General features: G+C 34.6%; 1 protein-coding gene and 1 non-coding gene across 5 annotated transcripts in view; both read right to left on the reverse strand.

The window, feature by feature from the left end:
• Kcnq5 (potassium voltage-gated channel subfamily Q member 5) overlaps window positions 1–20,525 on the reverse strand; it is a 525,873-nt gene that overhangs the window by 302,362 nt on the left and 202,986 nt on the right. The gene's annotated exons all lie outside the window — the stretch shown is intronic.
• Window positions 9,258–9,420, reverse strand: LOC141415758 (U1 spliceosomal RNA). The gene has a single exon (XR_012440716.1). It is a non-coding gene; the product is annotated as a U1 spliceosomal RNA (small nuclear RNA).

Consider the following 20,525-nt stretch of genomic DNA (forward strand, 5'->3'; position numbering starts at 1 on the left):
CTCTTCTGGGAATTCAGAATTAATTGGAGAAGAAGGATAGGCGTCAGTTACTTGCCTTCAGGACTTTGGTTTGAAAGTTCATGCAGAGTCTGTGCCAGACTTAGGAACACTGCCAATCAGAACTACACGCAAGCCCAAAGATTCAGTTGGGCCAGAAAGGCTCATCTGGAAAATGGCATACATACAGTAAGGCAAACAGAAACAAGTGAGAGACACCAATGCAGAGGAGTTACTTGGGTTGGTTGAAAGGAGTTCCTATACTTGACAACTAGGTGTGGATGCAGGTTTTGTGGGCATTTACAATTTGGGGAGCCTTCTTTTGTTTTTTCTGTTGGTGATGTTCTTGAGTTTTCTATGTTCATGCTTATTTTTACGTAGTTGTTTTAAAAGTTATTGAGAAAGAGGTATTAAAGTCTTCAATTATAATTGTGGATTTGTTCATTTCTCTTTTTAGTTTTATTGGCTTTTGTTTTACATATTTTATTTTATTTTTTTTTCCTTTTATTATTCATATGTGCATACAAGGCTTGGTTCATTTCTGTTTCAACTACAACAGAAAACCCTGAATAGGGGGCCATGAAATTTAAGTGAGGGGGCCCTAAATTTGGGCTTTGTTACTTTGCTTTCATGTGTGTTTACAATCCTGAGTGCCATATCACAACCCATTCTCTAATTTCCCACACACCTCACTGGCCCTCCTACTATTGCAGTTTTCCTACTGGCCCTCTGGGGATTTATTTGTGTTTTAAATTCTACTTTAAAGGAATCTCAGATGTTTATTTTCTGTATTTGGAATTTTGCTGGGTTGGTCTGCATTGTTACAACCACCTGTTTTCTTCTTGAGTCATTATTAATAAAAAGGAAAATTCATGAGGCACATACTGTTTCCATTTTTGGCTAGATTTCTCCATTCTGGTCACGACCTTGAAGGGTTTCAAATTGCCTGGTGGCTACTCTTTTAATTCTACCAGCCTGGGAGTAATTTAGGAGACTGGTTAACAACACTCATGTTGCTATTTTTTAAAAAATGTGAGCTCTCAACCCCAAAATCCACAGGACACTTTAGATAAAGCTTCTAATTGATGAAGCTTCTCTATGAAATGGACAAAAAACCAACCAAAGTACAATCAAAAAGAAAAGTACTTGAAGTAGTTTTCCCTCCCTTTGCTTTTCTAACACACACACACACACACACACACACACTCTCTCTCTCTCTCTCTCTCTCTCTCTCTCTTACACATACCATAAGAGGACAGTGATCCAGAAATATATTAATGGCAAGACAGAATAGAATTGTAGGGATTAATTCATACCCAAATGCATGACATACAGTGTTTCAGAATGAGGAACCATCCCAGGAACACATGAGTTTTACAAGAAAAATGGATATTGCTTGATTAAAGTTCTGATAGTAGAAAATGAATAAATGGATACTATTAAAGACATATGCCCTGATAACCTAAAAAGGAAGAAAAAATAATTTACACACTGTGCTGACTAACTTTTTGGTATTGTACTAAGTATTTTCCATGAATCATCTTACATATTCTTAGAAGAGCTCTTCTGGTTTTGTATCCTATGTATCTTTCTCCCATTATTATTACTCCCATTATTTTACAGATAAGGAAACTGAAGCTTAGAAAAGGTTAAATAAGTAAGTCAAACACACACTGAACAAACAGTAAAGCCAGCAGACTCCCGAATGAATACCAGGGCTTTTAAAGCTTTTTCTCCTAAGAAAGACTGAGTACTTTGCAAAGATTCTGTTGAAATGATTAGGTTGCACTACAGTTTAAGTGGTATTGAAGGGTCACTTTACAGATAAGCCATCAGAGGAAGACAGAATTAGTCAGAGTAAAAGTGGTAGCAGAGCCAGGGAAGTGTCACCATGCTTGTGACACTTAGGATTAGGAGCCTCATATTACTTGTATTTGTATCATTGTTCCTGTGTTTCTTCTCCACTGAACCTTGATTTTTCAGGAAAAGGCCATGTCTTTCCTTTGATGCCCTCTCCACTTGACACAGGGAAAGAGGTAAAAAATTTCACTAATTGCTTACTGAGGGTAGAGATATTAAAAAGGGAAATTTTATATATATATATATATATATTTTTTTTTATCAACGGGAGTACAAATGGGACATTGGGATGGGACAGGATGTTTTAAAAATAAGAACCCCAAGCTCAAGAAACAAAAGAAAAACAGATAAGTGAGATTAAATTCAGATTTCCACATAGCAAATTAAACAATCAAGAGTAACGAGACAACCTAAAGAATGGAGAAAGATATTTTCAACTATACTTCCAACAAAGGGTTGATATCCATAATATATAAGGAACACCAAAAGCTTAATAGCAAACAAATAAATAACCTAATTAAAAATGTACAATAGATCTATAAATAGATTCTTGTTCAACATTGCTAATCAGCAGAACTGTAAATCAAAACCACAATGAGATATCACCTGACCCCAGGAAGAATGACTATTTTAAGAAAAGACTAAAGATAATAAGTGCTGGCAAGATATGAAGAAAAGGGAACTTTTGCTTACTATTGGAGGGAATGTAAATTAGTATAGCTATTATATAAAATAGTATAGAGAGTCCTCAAAATGTTAATAATAGAACTATCATATGCTCCAGCAGTTCCATACTGGGTATATATGAAAGTAAGTGAAATCAGTATGTCAAAGAGACATCTGCACTCCACTGCAACACTTCACAATAGTCAAGAAATGGAAACAACCAAAATGTCCATCATCTGGGAATGAATAAAGAAAACATGGCATGCTTACACAATGGAATACTATTTCACCATAAAAAGAAGGAAATCCTATCATTTCTTTGTAGCATGGATGGAAGCAGAGGTAATTATAATGAAATCAGGCATGAATAGAAAGAAAAGTACCACATAATCTCACTCACCTGTGGAATCTAAAGACATTGGTCTCATAGAAGCTGAGAGTAGAATGGTGGTTACCAGAGGCCAGGGAGATTAGTGGGAAGAAGAGTTAGGAAAAGGCTGATCAATGAGTGCTAAGTTAAAGTCACATAGGAACAAGTTCTCAAGTGCTATTGCACAGCAGAGTAACTAGAGATAATGATAATGTGTTGTACTCAAAGAAAGTATTTTGAAAGTTTCACCATGAAAAAGTGATGTTTGGGGAGATAGGTGTATTTAACCTGATTTAAACACTACACATATATAGATGTTTTGAAACATCACATTGTAGTCCATCGGGATGTAAATTTTTTATGTTTTCAAGTATCAGTTAAAAATAAATTTAATTAAAACAAAAGAAAAATAAAGAGTAAATGAGGAAAGCAGCCACAAAGAGATTTAAAACAGGACAGAGGTTGAATTTAGAAAAAAATAACAACCTAGAGGAATGTTGGCATTTGGCGGGGAAAACAATTATAAATTCTTTTCCAACCATTTCTATACACTGGTGTAAGACCTTAGCGTTCCTCACTCTCGGCACTATTTTAAATGTTTGTGTATGGCTTTATGAAATTTTATTACATGTGTAGATTTGTGTAACTATCACCACAATCAAGATATAGAACTTGAAACATCTTGGGAAGGAAGGATCAGATATTAGAGAGATGATGCTCTGAAGAAAGGTATCCTAAGAAAAGTAAAAAAGAGATGTAAGACCAGAAGACTAAAAAGCAAAAAATAAAAAAATTAAATATGAAAGAAAACAAGTAATAGAGTGAAAGTATAAAGTATAAAAATAAATGCTGAAGAGCAGGGATGCAAAAATCACATTTTGAATGCAATAGCATAGAGAAACTCAGGAAAGTACAAACGTACGCACATGACATGTTTAAAAATGAAGGAATGTTCAAATTCCACTCCCAATTCACGTGTCAGAAAAACAGCTTGTTTTCTTGAAAAGCGGGTGTGAGGTGACAGAAACACAGCATCGTGGGATCTCATTGTGCAAATACAAAAGAACTTTTGAGGAGAACTATTATGGAAGAGGAAGGGTGTTGGGGAGAGGGGATACGAGTGGGTAACAGAGGGGTTGAATATGATGACAGTATGTTATATACATGTATGGAAACATGTACAACTACATACATTAACAAAATGTTTTTTAAAAAGAACCTTTGGAATAAATTTAGATGGCTATAGAGATATAGACATTAAGAAAAGATATAAGCAGAATGAATGAGGTCATTAGTCAAATAGATACAATTAAGTCTCAAACTCTTTAAGAGGGGGAAAAGGGGATTAAGAATAGAAAGGGTGAATTGATCAAAGTACATTATATGTATGCATAGAAATATCACAGTGAAATCCCTTTGGATTTCAGAGGCCAGGGAGATTAGTGGCCTTCCAGTTATAATGTGAAACTCTATTGTTTTTTCCAAGTTTGACAAGATTCTCTGTTACTGGAAACAAGGCACCTAACTTATCTAGTCAGCTAAGGATTATGCAGGAACACGCACCAGATCACGTCTAGTATGTACAGAGCATTCCACTCTGGCTTACTCCAATATCTCTTCTAAATAATTATCTCTTCTAAACAAGGAACAGAAATAATCAAAAGCCAATATTGAGTCAAAAATGCCAATTTTATCTCAGAGACATAAAAAAAGTCTGTAAGGAAAAAAAGATTTTTACACCAAGGAATTTATGGTTTTGGGGGGGTTACTGGTGTTGAAGTAGATATGAAAAGGGAAGTAGAGTAATATAAAAGAAAGCATGTGCCTTATAAAACTGTTCTTTTGTAAATACATTGGATAGCTAAATATATTTTTCAACTACAAAACCTGGAGCTCTTAAAGAGTAGGTCTTTTGTTTTTTGGTGGCACTGGGGTTTAAACTCAGGGCTTTGCATTTGCTAGGCAGGTTTTCCACCACTGAGCCACACCTCCACCCAGCCCATTTTTGCTTTGATTATTTTTCAGGTAGGGTCTCGAGTCCCACATGTCTAGAGAAAGAAGTTGAGTGTTTATACTGAGAAAGGATGGACTACATGTTTTGAACAGCAGCAAATTGGCTAATAGAGATAACTATGTTCAATGACAATTATGTATTAAATAAGCAAAGATAATTTCATGATGGCTACCTCCCAGCCCTACTGCCATGCATATATTTTAATAGAAATGGAGAAACAATTTTAAAGCATAGCTCAGTATCGGAAAATTTTTCTCTATATTTACAAATGAATTTTTCAGAGCAAGAATATTTTAAAGTTAAATTCCATGAGAGAACTTAGAATGATTTTATTCTACAGTCTACTTCATAATATAGTTCTACTGGCTGCAATTCAGATCAAATTCTGCTTTCTCCAGTGACTTCTCTCAATCTATTAAGCTTTACCATTGGCTTTCCCTTTTAATCCACATTTTACAATTAGCGATGTTTTCTTACTGCTGAGGAATGCAATTTCTATGAGGTAGAGTTCTTTGTGGATTTTGTTTTCTCGTGCATCCCAAGAATTTGCCCAATGCCCAGCACATAGTAGGCCTTAAAAATGTTTACTGAATAAATTAATGAGCATATTTTAATTCTTCAATTAAGTCTCAAACTCTTTAAGAGGGGGAAAAGGGGATTAAGAATAGAAAGGGTGAATTGATCAAAGTACATTATATGCATGCATAGAAATATCACAGTGAAATCCCTTTGAACAATTAATTTATGCTAATAAAAATTGAAGAAGAGACCAACATTGAAAGTATACAGGTAATCTTTGTTTTGTATAGTCATGAAAGACCATGAGAATGACTGCAAAGTGACAAGTAACATGATCTTTATAATCAATGGGAAAAATTATTGAGCTGTGAACTTAAAAGTTTTTTATAAAGACATGAAAAATGCTTGTATTGTTAGATGTTAGTGTATAGGGAAATGAAAAAAGAAGTACAACTAGTATTTGTTAACTTAAAACATTAAAAACATTGAGAATAGAAGTGTTATTTCTCTGAGAAAACCTTATTTAGAATAGTTTGATTCCACACATGAGTAAGATCGTGTAGTGTTTGTCTTTCTGTGCCTGGCTTGTTTCACTTAGCATAATGTCCTGATTTGATAATTACACAATATATAAGAATCTAAATATTACCTTGAACCCCACAAACACGAGAAATTATGTGTCAAAAATAAAAATGACAAAAAATAAAGAGAATAGCGTGAACAGTGCTTGCTCTCTTCCTTTGGCGACATAATTTACCACTGGAAAAGGCAATCATACACAGCTTGTCATTTCCTGTCCAGAAGAGTGGCTTTGCGCCCAGAACATTTCCTTACTTGGAGATTAAGAGCCTGTGTAGCTTGCGCTGGTTTTGTCGCCTTGTGAGGGATTATCTTTCCCTGTCCTGGGCTTGATGTATGTGCCTGTGTTCTGCTTAAGCATGTGTGTCTATGTTCGCCAGGCACACCCCAAGCTTTTGGCATTTCAGATTCCCCAGGAAGAGGTCAGGACCTGGAGTCCTTCTATCTAGCAGCCTCTATGTTGCCACATTTCCCAAATTGGCTGCCACGTAGGGATCCGCTGGCTCAGGAACCATCACATTGCTCATTGCTAGATCTTCTACCTTCTCCCCCTCCTTTTGCTTTGAGTAAATGCTATACCAGTTAAGCCTGATTCTGTCTGTTCTCAGTGATTTCAAATTACACACTGCCCTCTTTGGAAGGCACACATCTGCCCTATAAACTTGGCTGTACAAGCTGGCCACCCAGAGAACAATGAAACACCACAAGCATGTTTTCTATGGCTTTCAAATTGTCATACTTCTCAGTTTGGATTCACTTCCAACATTTTGTCTTTTCCCCTTTCATGGCATGGCATTTCTGAGAGTTCCTTTAATGCTAAAGTGTTTTGCTGATGTCACTTTTTCTGGGCCACTATCATCTTCTTTATCATGACTACTTCCCTCACGTATGTCAGTAGGTTCACCTACACCAGGTTCCTCTTGCTGAACATCTAGGATCTGTACATTGGGGGCCATGTGAACATTCTTGTTGCTAGCTGTTTTTCTATAACTCCATTTCTGTTTGATTCAAATTGCACTTTTAGCAGTACTACATTTTTTGCTGCATTTTCACTTTTGTTGGACTAGCCTGTCTTTAGATTATCCATTTTTGTCAGATGTCATATGGTTTACTACTGGGAGACAAGAAGACAGAAAAACTACACTCTATTTCCTCTGTGTGTAAACTCAGTAACAGATCAGCAATGACCAATCTCTTATAACCTTGGATGAAGTGACATAATTGGTCACCAGTGATATATATTTGATATTTACACAGTGATCAGTGGACTTAAGAACTAGCAATGAAGTTTGTGTTTTATATAATTACTCATGACTCTTATACTGTGATAACAGAAATTTGAATCTACATTTAGGGGCCTGATATTATTTACCTGCACTTTGGTAATTGAAATTTGAGAATATTGAAAAGTGTAAAAAGTGAGGAGTGCTTGTACCACAGTACATTAGCATTAATATCAGTGTTACTATTTCTATGAGAAATCTGGGAAAGTCAGTTTATCTCAAGGAAGGGATGACCCAGTATCAAAAGAATGTGTATTAATCATGTTTACTTTATTAATTTACGGATATTTCTACATCATTAGATGAGCTTTAGCAGGCTTATTCTTTGGCCTTTATCAACACCATATTTAACCATCCCTTGATATCTGTGGGGGATTGGTTCCAGGACTCAGCTCCCCCTGGACACCCAACTCTGCAGATGCTCAAGTTTCTTTTATAAAATGGTTTGATATTTGCATATAACCTACATATATCCTCCTATATACTTTAAATCATCTTCAGATTAAGTATACTTCCTAATTCTGTGAAAATGCTACATAAATAGTTGCTATAGTGTATTGTTTAGGGAAGAATGAAATAAAAGTCCACACATGGTCAGCATACACACGTTTTTCTTTGAGTATTTTAGACCTGAAGTTGGTTGAATCCAAGGATGAAGAGTTTATGGGTATAGAAAGTTAACTATACTGACAAATTTGAAGCAACATTGATATTTAAGATTTTCAGAAAATGGGCCTTTAGCTAAAATCTAATTTAAAATCTCATCTATACTAGAAGGCAAAATCTGCATGGTGGATTTGATGTCTCAGCTGGTAACACTCATTATTTCTAACCACTTAATATGCTCCTGACTCATAAACCACTTACTTCCAAGCCCTTGGTTTCTATAATGGTTCTTTTCCCCCCTAGTCTAACATTAGCCAAAATTTCATCAGAGTGCCTTTTCAAACTACATTAAGTTGTATGAACATTATTTCCTTGGTATCTTGTCAGAATATCTGAAAATATTTCACTACACTGAATGAAATGATTATATTCTACATTTGTCTATAAACATAATGAACTGTAGTGCAAAAAATTAAGACTCAATTACTTTTGCTTAAATTATTTTTATGTATGTATATAAGCACATTGAAATAGACATATAGATTAGCTTTTTTCATTTGCATTACTGTTTATTTTAATAATTGCTTCTTTTAACTCAGCATGTTCATAATTCTTTTACTGCAACTAGGACTTGATGGACATTTTTTAGTAGCTAGTTAATTTTAATCAGGGTTTTTGTGTTCCTTAAAAATAAACATTCACATTTAAAGTAGTGTTAATCTGCCCTGTTTAAAAATGTTGAAACTGATAAAAAATAATTTTAGTTTACAATGGCATAATTTCTTATCTTCCTATCAAAAGTGTGAACTTAATTTGAATGCTTTGTACTGGTAAGGCTTTGTGAGAACATAATAATTTGCAGTGGGGAAGGCTTGGTGCTGTTTCTTTTCTAATGTGTGATAATTGATGATAAAACAATGGCTATTGATGAGTGAGTGCTTCTATAGCACTTCTTGTTCTTCTGGATGAAGGGAGAATATTATTATCCATGGTACAAAATGTCAATATCAAGAGCTCAGTGAGGCCAAAGATACTGAAAATGATAATTATGTCTTTTCTTCCACAAGGGCATATAATTACAATAGGAAAACTGAGAGCCCATAAGTGATACTTCTCAACTGGCATGACAAAATTAATCTATTTGCTCTAATCACCCGTGTAACCTGTGTGTATAGTGGTGGTGGTGGTGGGGGGTGCTGTTAACTTCTTCATAGCAGTTATTTGGTATGATTCTTTAAAGTGTTTTGACATTATAAAAGAGATCAATAGAAAATATAATACCTCAAATGACTAAACATGAGAATCTTTAACCTATATTTTTATTTATTCTGTTTAAATAATTAATGATACACTTTTTTAAGTGTAGGGGAGATCACGAATGCACTCCCCCACCACCACAAATTATGCAGTCAAGTTTCCCACATTTGGAGAAATTGTAGGGTCAGCACATCCAGAGTGCAATGGTTAAGCCTGGCCCTGGGAAAACCACCCCCATGATCATGGTATCTCCCCTGCCAGGTAAGTATAATGAAAGACTTCTTAGTAACTCTTTGGATTACTAAAAAAATCCTATGGCAGAGTTTTATAGTAATGATGAACATTTTTTATACAAACGAACACACATGGCAAAATAAAAATTGTCATCAACTAAAACTACATAATTTCCTAACAGTTTTTTCACCACAGGTAATATTATGATCAGCCCATATTTTGTGTTGCCTAAGTAAGTGTGATTGTAAGTATTTTATATATAACATTAGTTAATTGAAATTTCAATACAACCAGATTATAAGGAAATGATTATTCACATTTATATACTTTACCCTTCCACTTTTTCTAACCTTAGTGGTTGAGGTAAGCATGCCTTTCTATTAAGTTGCAGGGATCAGTATTTAAATTTTAGGAGAAGTCTTTTGAAAAATCTAGAAAAGAGGATCTCATAGCCTTCAGACATTAAGAAATGGGAATGCTAATGACCTTGATTTGATCAATACATCCTGAACGCTATTCACAACAGCCAAGTGATGGAAACAGCCAAGATGCCCCACTACTGATGAATGGATCAAGAAAATGTGGTACTTGTACACAAGGGAATTTTACTCAGCCATGAAGAAGAATGGAATCTTATCATTTGCAGGTAAATGGATGGAACTGGAGAACATCATTCTGAGCAAGGTCAGCCAAGTCAGACGACCAAAAATTGCATGTTCTCCCTCATATGCAGACTTTAGATCTAGGGCAAATGCAGCAATGTGGTTGGACTTGGATCACAAGACAAGGGGAAAGCACACCCGGGAAATATAGAAATAGGTAGAAAACCCAACACATGAAAGCGTTTGATGTCCCCACTGCAGAGGAACTAATACAGAAACCTTAAAACGACAGAGGTTAACATGAGAAGGGGATCAGGAACCAGTGTAAAGATCAGTTAGAGATGAATCAACATGGGTTGTAACACATGTGTACACAAAAACAATGCTAGGAATCTTTCTGTATAGCTATCCTTAACTCAGTTAGCAAAAATGCTATTCTTCCTTATTATGCTTATGTCTTTTCTTCAACAAAATTGAATCAGCCATGTAGAAGTATTTACAACAGAACAGGACCTGCCTGGAACTGAGGGAGGTAGGGGGGAGAGTGTGGGGGAAGGGGGTACCGGGGAGAAATGACCCAAACAATGTATGCACATGTGAATAAATGAATAATTAAAAAAATACACACTGTGTACATGTCTTTAAATGTCATACTTGACTCCCTTAGTTATACAATTAATATGTTAATAAAAATAAAAACAACAATAAATAATACCATAAATTTAAATTGCAACAAGCCACTTTAAGTCTTGAATGTTATGTTATATGTAAATACTAAAAGCATTCATAGTATTTATGTCTAGGTCATTGTGACCTCATTGCACAATACTTCACTACAAAGTATTGGCATGGCTTGCTGTGGTCCCTATTTGAAATTGGTTTACATGAAAAGACAAACCTGAAGGTGTGCTGTATAGGTATGGCTCTACTTTAAGGATTTGGTGTATATATTAATAGTCAAACTACTCATTTCTCTAAACATTTACAAGAAACATGATAAGATGCAACAAAATAAAAGTGAATGGGAGCCGAATTCTGAAAACTTGGGGGTGTTGTCGGAAGGGATTTCTTTTATGAGCTACATTTAGACTGAGAGTCTTTCCTCTTTCCCAAACTTGCTCTGCTTCCACATTTAGTGGATGTTATCTGAGCTTCATTCCAGCAATTAGACACAAGGATAAGCTGTTCAAACTGGCAGCATATCAGCCAGAGCTGTCCTACAGAAACGTTCAAACATTACTTTCCAATTTACACTTGAAGTGAACTTTTCAATGTTGTCCAAGATCTTACCTAAAGTTCAATGTAGAACAAGAGTTTCGAATGACAAAATCTCAGAAGACTTTTTATAGTGCAAAAGACAACTATATAGTTGATTGAAATGTAAATTAATATTTTTCCTCACTTTGATTAAACACTATTAGAAGGATGAAGAGAAATTGATATAAAGAAGCAACAGAATACTCAATAACTTAATTAGGATAGTGTGCGGTGAATGTTTGACACTAAGTCTTCAGGGGAGAAAAACTCCTTATCTGTAGCATTTGTTGTAAATACTTCGACATGGCTGATTTTAAGCTTACAATGAGATGTGCTGGACATGAAGTTGGAAAGAGATGCTCAGTAGCTCATGATTACTTAGTATCTCCATGATATAGCATAACATGCAACTTGAATGTAAATAAGAAAAATTACAGTGATGAGTAAAAATTACAGTTCTGAGTATTTTTTAATGTAATTTAAGTTCAAATAATTAATAATTTAATGATGGATGGCTAACAACTGGCTCATAAAATTGCCAAAGATTTAACAACCAGCTCTCAGAAGCTGATGGGAGCCACTTCTAGCACGCTACTGAGACATGTAGACTTTTATGTTTCTATAGATATAATGAAATATGTCCTACTTACTCATGATTAAATTGTTGTATATGTCCTCATTAATATTATTAAGGGCTGGATTTTAAATATTATTAGGAAGGCCACAGAGAAGTTTTCTATTTAATAATTTAAATATGAAAAATGGAAGGAATAGTTCATTATCCACTAATATTATGTGTATGAATATATATGTATAAATATGTGTGTATATACATATATATGTATAAATATGTGTGTGTACATACATATATATGTATATGCAGATACAGTGAAGTACCTTACTCTCTATCTGTATTTACATTATCTGTCTTTTGCCATCTATTTATCCAGCTAATAGGGTAAAATTTATCTGTATTATTCTACATATGAATATAAATAACTATGTGCTAGGAAAAACATCTCAGTTATTTTCAAGAGAAACAGCCCTGTAAAATATAATTTCACAAATCAATCATAGATATTTTTAATTTTGTTAATAAGTATAGGCAAGTTTTGTATTAGTTTTCTCCTACTGTGTTTAAAGAATAAATTATATTTTATGCAAGTGATGGTAGAACGTGGAGAGAAGTTAGTGGAACTCAACTGAACATACATAAAAATTGAAATAACTTGTAATTTACTTTAGTTAAGATTTTGAATATTGCTTTCTATATGCCAATTTCTTTAGAAATGAACTTTTTAGTAAGTTTCGAGCAGTAATAATACTTTGGGTATTAAAAAGTTGAAATAAAGCTTTGCCCAGAAAAGTATGACAGATTGTGAATTGAATGACCGGTAGCCAGACTCACTTAGCTCATAGGGGTCTTTGTTGAGTTGGTCCCAGATTAACAGCTGGGAATGAGCTCAGTTCCTGACTGCTGAGTGCTAATTAATACTGCTAACTGTTGACACACATTACAAGAGTCACAAAATTGTATTCTGCAGAAAGTGTCATCAAACTAATAATTTCAGATGTATGCTGACAAGTTTAAATACCAGAGGTTTTCAGCAGTGTGTACTCTAAAACCTTCACATGACTTGCTTTCTAATGAGCTACTTGGAAAGGTGGTAACAATATCACCTTAATCTGACAATACATTTTTTAAAGAAATGACTCCTTAAATTGTTCTGAAATTCAATAGAGCTTTAGAAATTATTCCCTTCAATTATTTATGAGCTAAACTTCTAAGCAATCAGTTACTGTGGGTTTTGAATATCTTTGCAAGACTTTTCCTAAACACAAAAAATATCTGTTAGGCCAGAAGCAAGCTTTTTCCCCCTCCCCTTTTAATGTATAATGAATCACAAAGATTTGAGGCCCTCCATTTAAATGCAATGAAATAAATTGGGAGATCTTTATTCCATATTTTTGTGAAATATAATTTGATCTCCCTATCCTATCTTCCCCCGGGCCATGAGTCAGGGATACATAATAATAAAAGACGCACCAGCTCTCTCAGAATAATACAGACCGAGACAAGTAGCATCCAACCAGGAAACCTGGCTTGTTAGAGAAGTTCCAGGGTCTGGCTATAACCGGGAAAGGCAGAATTCTTTTCTGCTTATATATCACATTCATCTGAGGATTTCACATACTTCAAAGTTCACTTGTCAATTTTCACAGCATTCCCAGGAACTAGATAAGTGTGAAAGGTTATTACTCCCACAGGAGAGTTGGGGGCAAGAGCCATAGAAGAGATGTGTTTGCCAGGAGTCACAAAGAAGTTGACAGAGTGCTCTGCAGTGCACGCAGTAGGCTATCATAAATACCATTTAATAGATCTGAATCAGAGCCTGATCTGAGAAGTCATAGCTTTGTATCTCCTTTTACATGGAAAGCAGACATCGAGCAACTCTGAAATAAACGTCATTAAAGGTTGTGCCAACTGTGCAAGCCACCTCAGATAAGTAAACTACTTTAGATCCAAATAAAAGTCCAGACATTGACTCATATTTCATTTGGGATGACAATTCTATTCTCCTGTGATGGGCTGTTCTAAGACTAAGCTAGACTTATATCTCTCACCTGACATTAAGAAATCATAAGTGCTTCTAACTAAACATTTACTTTTAAATATACCTTGGGTAAAAAAATACAACCCTGATGCTATGAAATTTCTTGCCTTAAAAATCATATATTGATTAAACTTATAGGAAGGAAACTAGCAAAAATCAACATTATAAAAAAATACTTGGTGGACAAATATATTTGCACAAAGAATATGTTTGATACATAAATATGTTTTTATACAGAGGATTTAAATTTTGTTTCTGAGTGTTTGTTATAAGTTCCAAGACATTGGAGGATTTGGGCTGTTTGTGATTTACTGGAATTAAATCTATCATGGAGTATTGGGCGTGGGGGAGGGTCACAAGTGGGGAGTGAAGAAATGGGAGGGAAATAGTTCAAAGTATTCAGCGTTGATGTGACACTCCTGAAAATGCCACTTTGCTTCACACATGCCAACACAGAGCCTTACCTCACTAGTTTATGACTCAGCTGTATTTCTCAGACCTGCTGAAAACAGTGCCCTGATTGATCAGAAATGTCTGCCTGTTTCTTTGTCAGCACTTAGTAGATCACTGTTTTGATCCTCCTACATTGATTTGAGTATTTGATGACCTACTTTGGGGACATCTAGATTTCAAATTCTGTTGTATATCTGGTTAGTTAAATTGACTTACTTCTTTTCTTTTTTAATGAATTTTATTAACATATTTTTAATTATACAAAATAATGAATTTCATTGTGACATTTTCACACATGCATGTAAAATACTTTTATCATATTCACTAGGTTTCCCATTATCCACCATCCTCCTTCTCCCCAATCTCCTTCTACTTCCCAAATAGTCTCTTCTTTTTGTGTGATTTTTTAAAAAAAATCTAGATTTCATATATGAAAGAAAACATGCAATATTTGCCTTTCTGAGTCTGGATTATTTCATTTACTATGATGATCTCCAACACCATCCATTTTATTACAAAAGACATGATTTCATTTTTCTGTACAGTCAGATAATATTCCATACTCTTCTCTTTTCCTTGGCTCTTTTAATGTGAGTAGATTCAGACAGATATGTTTAACCTCACCTGAAGTCAAAGTTGCCTGCTAGTCATTTTTTTTTTTTTTTTGGTTTACATAGACTTTTAGAATGAGTAAAGAGCTGAGTTACAAATCCAGACCAGAACCCCCATCTTAATTCCAAAGTACATAAGAAAATTTTAATTTTAATCTTGTTAACAAAGTATATTTATTATTAATTAGTGGGCATTAGTCAATGTCAATGTGTATCGGCATTGCATTCTTGTCAATGGTAAAGCTTATGGATATTAAAAGACTGTCCTGAGCATTCATTATGAAGTTATTATATAACAAGGCCACCACTGGCCTTTCAAGCACTCATAAAATATCACAACTCAAGTATCTTGCTTCTTCTGGAATATGGACTAGAAAAGTTTAAGGTATTTCCTGTGAAATTAGAAAATTTTCATTGAAAGTTCTTTTTCTAGCTTTTCTGGATGGAGATATAATGCCAAAAACACAAGGTTCTCTTCAGATGTTCACAGCTTATGGTATGTTATTCTGATTATACCAGCAAGCATCATTAAACCTCTGAGATACTTGGTTTTTTCACTCCAAGGAATGTGTCTACTGTCTCGTTTAGTTTGCAAATCTCTCATGAAGAGAAGTGAGTGCAGAGGATGGAGGCTTTGCTCTATAGCAGCAGAGTTAGGCTGCTTTTTCTCTTTCTAAAAACTTCTTTGTAAAATGCCATTATAAATGGTTAGCCATAAGTAAAATGGCAAGCTGTCATTAGCTAGTACTTTCCTGACATCAAGCACAGACCAAGAACTGAAATACTCAGAGGCTAGGTAAACATCATTGGAAGAGGAAATAGGGGCAGAGAAAATGACCAACCAAGGGTTCAAGAGCCTTAAGCTTTGTTTAAGGACAGTTCTCAAAATCCTTTACTCCTCTTCTGATAAATTGCTATCAACACCACTACTCAAAAGACTATTGAAGGTCAAGGAAATATTTCCAAAGACTTTGGTTGTACACCCTTCTAAGGGAAAAGTCAGTAGCTGTCCTCCTTACTCTGTTTCATCACTGTTCTCTAATACAGAATAATGGAACAACATGGAGCAAGGCAGAGGTTTTAGCACATGGATTTTAAATGAGTAAGGCTCATTTGGGGGAGTTTGCTAAATAACTTATTTATCTAAATGAACAGGATCCTCATTGGTGCTTCCAACTAAGTGGACTAGCATTAAAAATACCTTATTATTCAAAAATTTGGAATTGGTTAAAATAAATGTTACAAGAACTTTTTGAATACTTTGAGAGTTGACAATTTTTATCCATTGAGGGTGGATTTAACTGTTTTAACCATCAAAAGTCATTCAGAGACAAATTTGGTGAAGAAGGTGCATAATCAGCCTCTGAATCCTCTTTTTTTGTGTGTGGGTTTTTGTTGTTGTTTTTAAGCTAGTAAGACTCTAAAGTTGTCAGGTTAAATTGTGGCTTATAATTTGGTTTTAGAATCACTTTGAAAGAATAGCTTCACAGTGGCTGTAAGAAATGGTGGTGCTATTGGTATAGAATGAAAGTGTCTAACAAACATGTCTTGAAACTATATATGTATGAAACTAATGTGACAGATTTGCTTAACAATAAGTCTCATAGCTTTACCATCATATTCTGTCGTAGTCTGATATTTTTTTAAGCTAGAGTACTTATTCATCTCGTTGCTCATTTAATAAGAATTCATTTATTAATACAGCGTTGCCATTAATACAAGAACTCTAGGGCAACACAGGCTGGGCACAAATTCAATTTATGACACTTTGTGCTGTGTTACTCTAGCTCGGGTCACCTGATTTCTCTAACCCTCATTCTCTTCATCTGAGTATAATTCCTATGAAATTAGTGATGGGGATTGAGTGAGTAAACACTTGTATTACCTGGAACCCACAGTAAGTAGTCTGCAAATGTCAAGCATCAAGAAAGTTTTACTGGCAGCCCACTTTGTGTCACTCATTGTGCTGCCCCAACTCTTTGTTTGGGATTAAAAAGAATCATGAAAAAACTGAAACAGTGAAATAAAAATGATAACAAAATAAGCAATACCCCTTCAATATGATTATTTAAAATCAAATGGGTATAAAGTTTCCTGAACATATTCACAGATTACCTGGTTAAGTGCACCAGTGACCATAACATGATTTGTTATGACAACAGTAGCTAGGTGACTGCTATTTTAAATTCATATATGCTAATTACCAAAAATATCCTCATTAAAGCTACTACTATTTTGATACGAAAGCTCTTAACATTTAAACTACACAAAGTTTATTACCATCATATAACAATATTTGAAGTCTGAGATATGTAGAAATATTCTGCATAATACTCAGTTTACTATTCTTTTGGACACGTGACACTTCTGAGATTAAATAGTTTTGGGAACAAGTTATACATGAGACAGTGTTCTGGTAAGATCTAATTGGTATTTGATAGCTGAATCCCACAGTGAGAACCCTTGTCCAATCCATGGTATGTGACACTCTGCTTTATAGTTCTCTGGGACGAGTATGAGTCTGGAAGTTTCTTTTCTAGTCACAAGTGACCAGTGCTTACGCTCACTCTTTTCACTTGTGTTTACACATTGCATTACCCTCCAATATGAACAGTGCACCCGAATTTCTCATAAAGTGGACGGTATTAGAAATAGCCTTCCATTTAAGAGGATGTTCGAGAATAATAAGGCCTTTCCATAGGTTTTCCCAACAATAGTTTCAGTTGAAGATTGAGCCCACCAAAGGTATGATTTCCCAGTTATTCTGGCAGTTGCAATTATAGTTTCTTGGACTTAAATGCTTAATTAGGAGCCTTTGGAAAGTTTCTTGTCAAGCTAAAAATATTTCTAATGTACACTTTTGCTTACTCAAAGCTGCATGGAGCTGTAATTTACAAAGGAAACTTGTTTCCTTAATTGTTGTGTCAGTCAGCAAAAGCACAGGGAGCAGGCACAGAGGACTGTTTATATTTAGCTGTGCCAGTGGACATGAAATGTCACAACCTTCATGTAATTAGGGAAAGGTTAGGGATACCATTTCTATAGGAGTGATTACTTTACAACTTGTTTTACATCTTAAAATTATGTACTTCACAGGGTTTTTATTTCCACCAGTATAATTTTGCATTTATGCAATACTTAAAGATAAAGACATGAATCAGATTTATTACTCGATTCCTGTTTCTATATTATAGTTAGTTTTACAGAAAGTGAGATTAATAGAAAACATATTAACATGTAGAGTTTGAATTACAGAGGTTTATTTTATTTTAATTCTACTATTTTTATACTGCCTTCAGTTAGAATGTTTCCCTATAGCACAGATCTAGAGATGAATAAAGAGAAGTGCACATTTTCAGGATGACTCATGTATTTACCAAGCATGATGAGAGAAAAGGGGAAAAACAAAGAAAAATGAGCAAATGAGGGAACAATGTCTTGCATCACTACAGCATTATCTTGTTGTCAAAGTTTTTTTCACATCTACCACACAGACCTTTCCGGAGAGACCTTGCACGGTATGTTCTTATTAGATGAGCTCATCCTTCTGAAAAGCCTTGTCATACAGTGGTTACAAGTCTAAGATGGAGAGTTGGATGGATGTGTTATAATCTATCCTGTCAGTGTGACCTTGGGTAAACTACATCATGTTGAGCACCAGATTTCTCCTCTGAAAAATGCAAATCACAATAACTGTGTTACAGGCTGTCCTGCCTCGCAAATAAGCGCAGAGCATGTACACAGTATGCATTTGATGAATCACAGTTGTCAGTTCTTCTTGTTATCATTACTGCTCTCCAGTCTTACAGACAGAGTCAATACTTTCCAGCTATTGTATAAAGTCAGGGGCCTAGGTAGAATGGACAGTGGAGACTGAAAATTTTTTCAATGAATTTAATATGAGAGGAATGTATTGTGCTTTTCTCTCTTTCTGGAAGTCATTTTCATGGATGGTGTCAAGATATTGACATTCATTTCCATATCACATCATCTTCCAAACACTTTTTCTCAGAGTTGTCCCTCTTCTACCAGAAGACTTTTCAGTCTGATCTTTCGTGAATCCTTGCTTTGTGATGTGTAGGAGTCTCCAGTTAACAGAATCTACTAACCCTATGATATTTGTCATTCATTTTATTCCCAAGATAGTTTTGACTAAAATTATTTTTATACTCTATGTACATTAATCAAGAGGAAATATGATACCAACTAGCAACTCCTTGACAACCAAGATCCACTATCATCATCATTAAGAAATTATTTAACATCATCATCTTTTTGGTAATCTGTTTTAGGCTATATGTGATTTGAATATCAACATCCCTTAAATGTTTCATAATAATTGCTGTAATGTATAGAGTTAATCTACTACTTATACAAGTGAGCATATTAGTTATGTTTCTTTTAAGATTAGTTTGGAGATATGGCATAAGAGGTAAAGCACCTGCCTAGCAAACACAAAGCCCCGAGTTCACATCCCAGTACTGCCACAAAAAAAGAAGAAATAAGTGCTGTGATTAATTAGTACAATGTTACCTAAACGAGAAAAGGGACATTTTCATGCATATATTATTTTTAAGGAATAATCAGGTGTAATATTGGTAGAAAATAATACAGGTTTATGATGAATAAAATAGCAAAAAATACAGCAATATAATCTTTTCAAATTAAATTTATCTTAATGGTTACATAAAAACAAATGTGTAGATATTAATGGGATGACATGATGTTTCAATACATGTATACATTGTTTAATGTTTAAATCAGATTAAATGTGTCTATCTCCTCGAATATTCATCTTTAAGGTGAAAATTTTCAAAATAACTTTCATTTTAGATATTTGAAATGTATTGGTACATTATTGTTGGCTACGTTTACACTATTGTGTAATAACCACCAGGACTTCTTGTTCCTACCTAACTGTAACTCAGTATCCACTTACTCAAATTTTCCCTAGCCCGATTCCACATATGAGTGACTCATGAGAAAATTATTGTTCTGTACCTGGCTTATCTCATCAAACACAAGGAACGCTCATGTTGTCACAAATGACAGGATTTCAGACTTTTTAATGGCTGAATAATATTCCACTGTGTATATGTACCTCATTTCCTTTATGCATTTATTACTTGTTTCCATTTCTTGACTAGTATATGAATAACAGTACAATGATCTTTACTAATTGTAGTTTTGGGAGGAATACATGCAGGAAAGAGCACAGAAACATAAAGGTATTTCCTTCAATATCCTAAGCACAGCAAAGAGCTGAATGGAAAGTGAAGTGATATATCTAGAACAGAATAAGGAAGAGGCAGTCCATGATAGAGCAGTGAAGAGTTGGAATCATGGGATAGATTCAGGTTATGAGTTCCTTTCAAGCTAGTTAGGAATTTTGATTTGATACATTAAGTAATAAGAGTCACCTTGCTAGTCATTCCCCTTGGTTTTGCAAAACAAATGGGAATTATGATAGTCTTACAAAAAGTAATCACTGAGCAATATAGACAGTGCCACTAAAAAGAGAAACTATGAAGAGGTGTGGGAGTATGTGAGTTGTGACAGTGAGTGGGTCAGTAGGCTCAATTTCAGTTAGATGATGTTCTTT

Source organism: Castor canadensis, chromosome 1 (genome assembly GCF_047511655.1).
Source record: "Castor canadensis chromosome 1, mCasCan1.hap1v2, whole genome shotgun sequence".
In the NCBI taxonomy this organism is placed as follows: domain Eukaryota; kingdom Metazoa; phylum Chordata; class Mammalia; order Rodentia; family Castoridae; genus Castor; species Castor canadensis.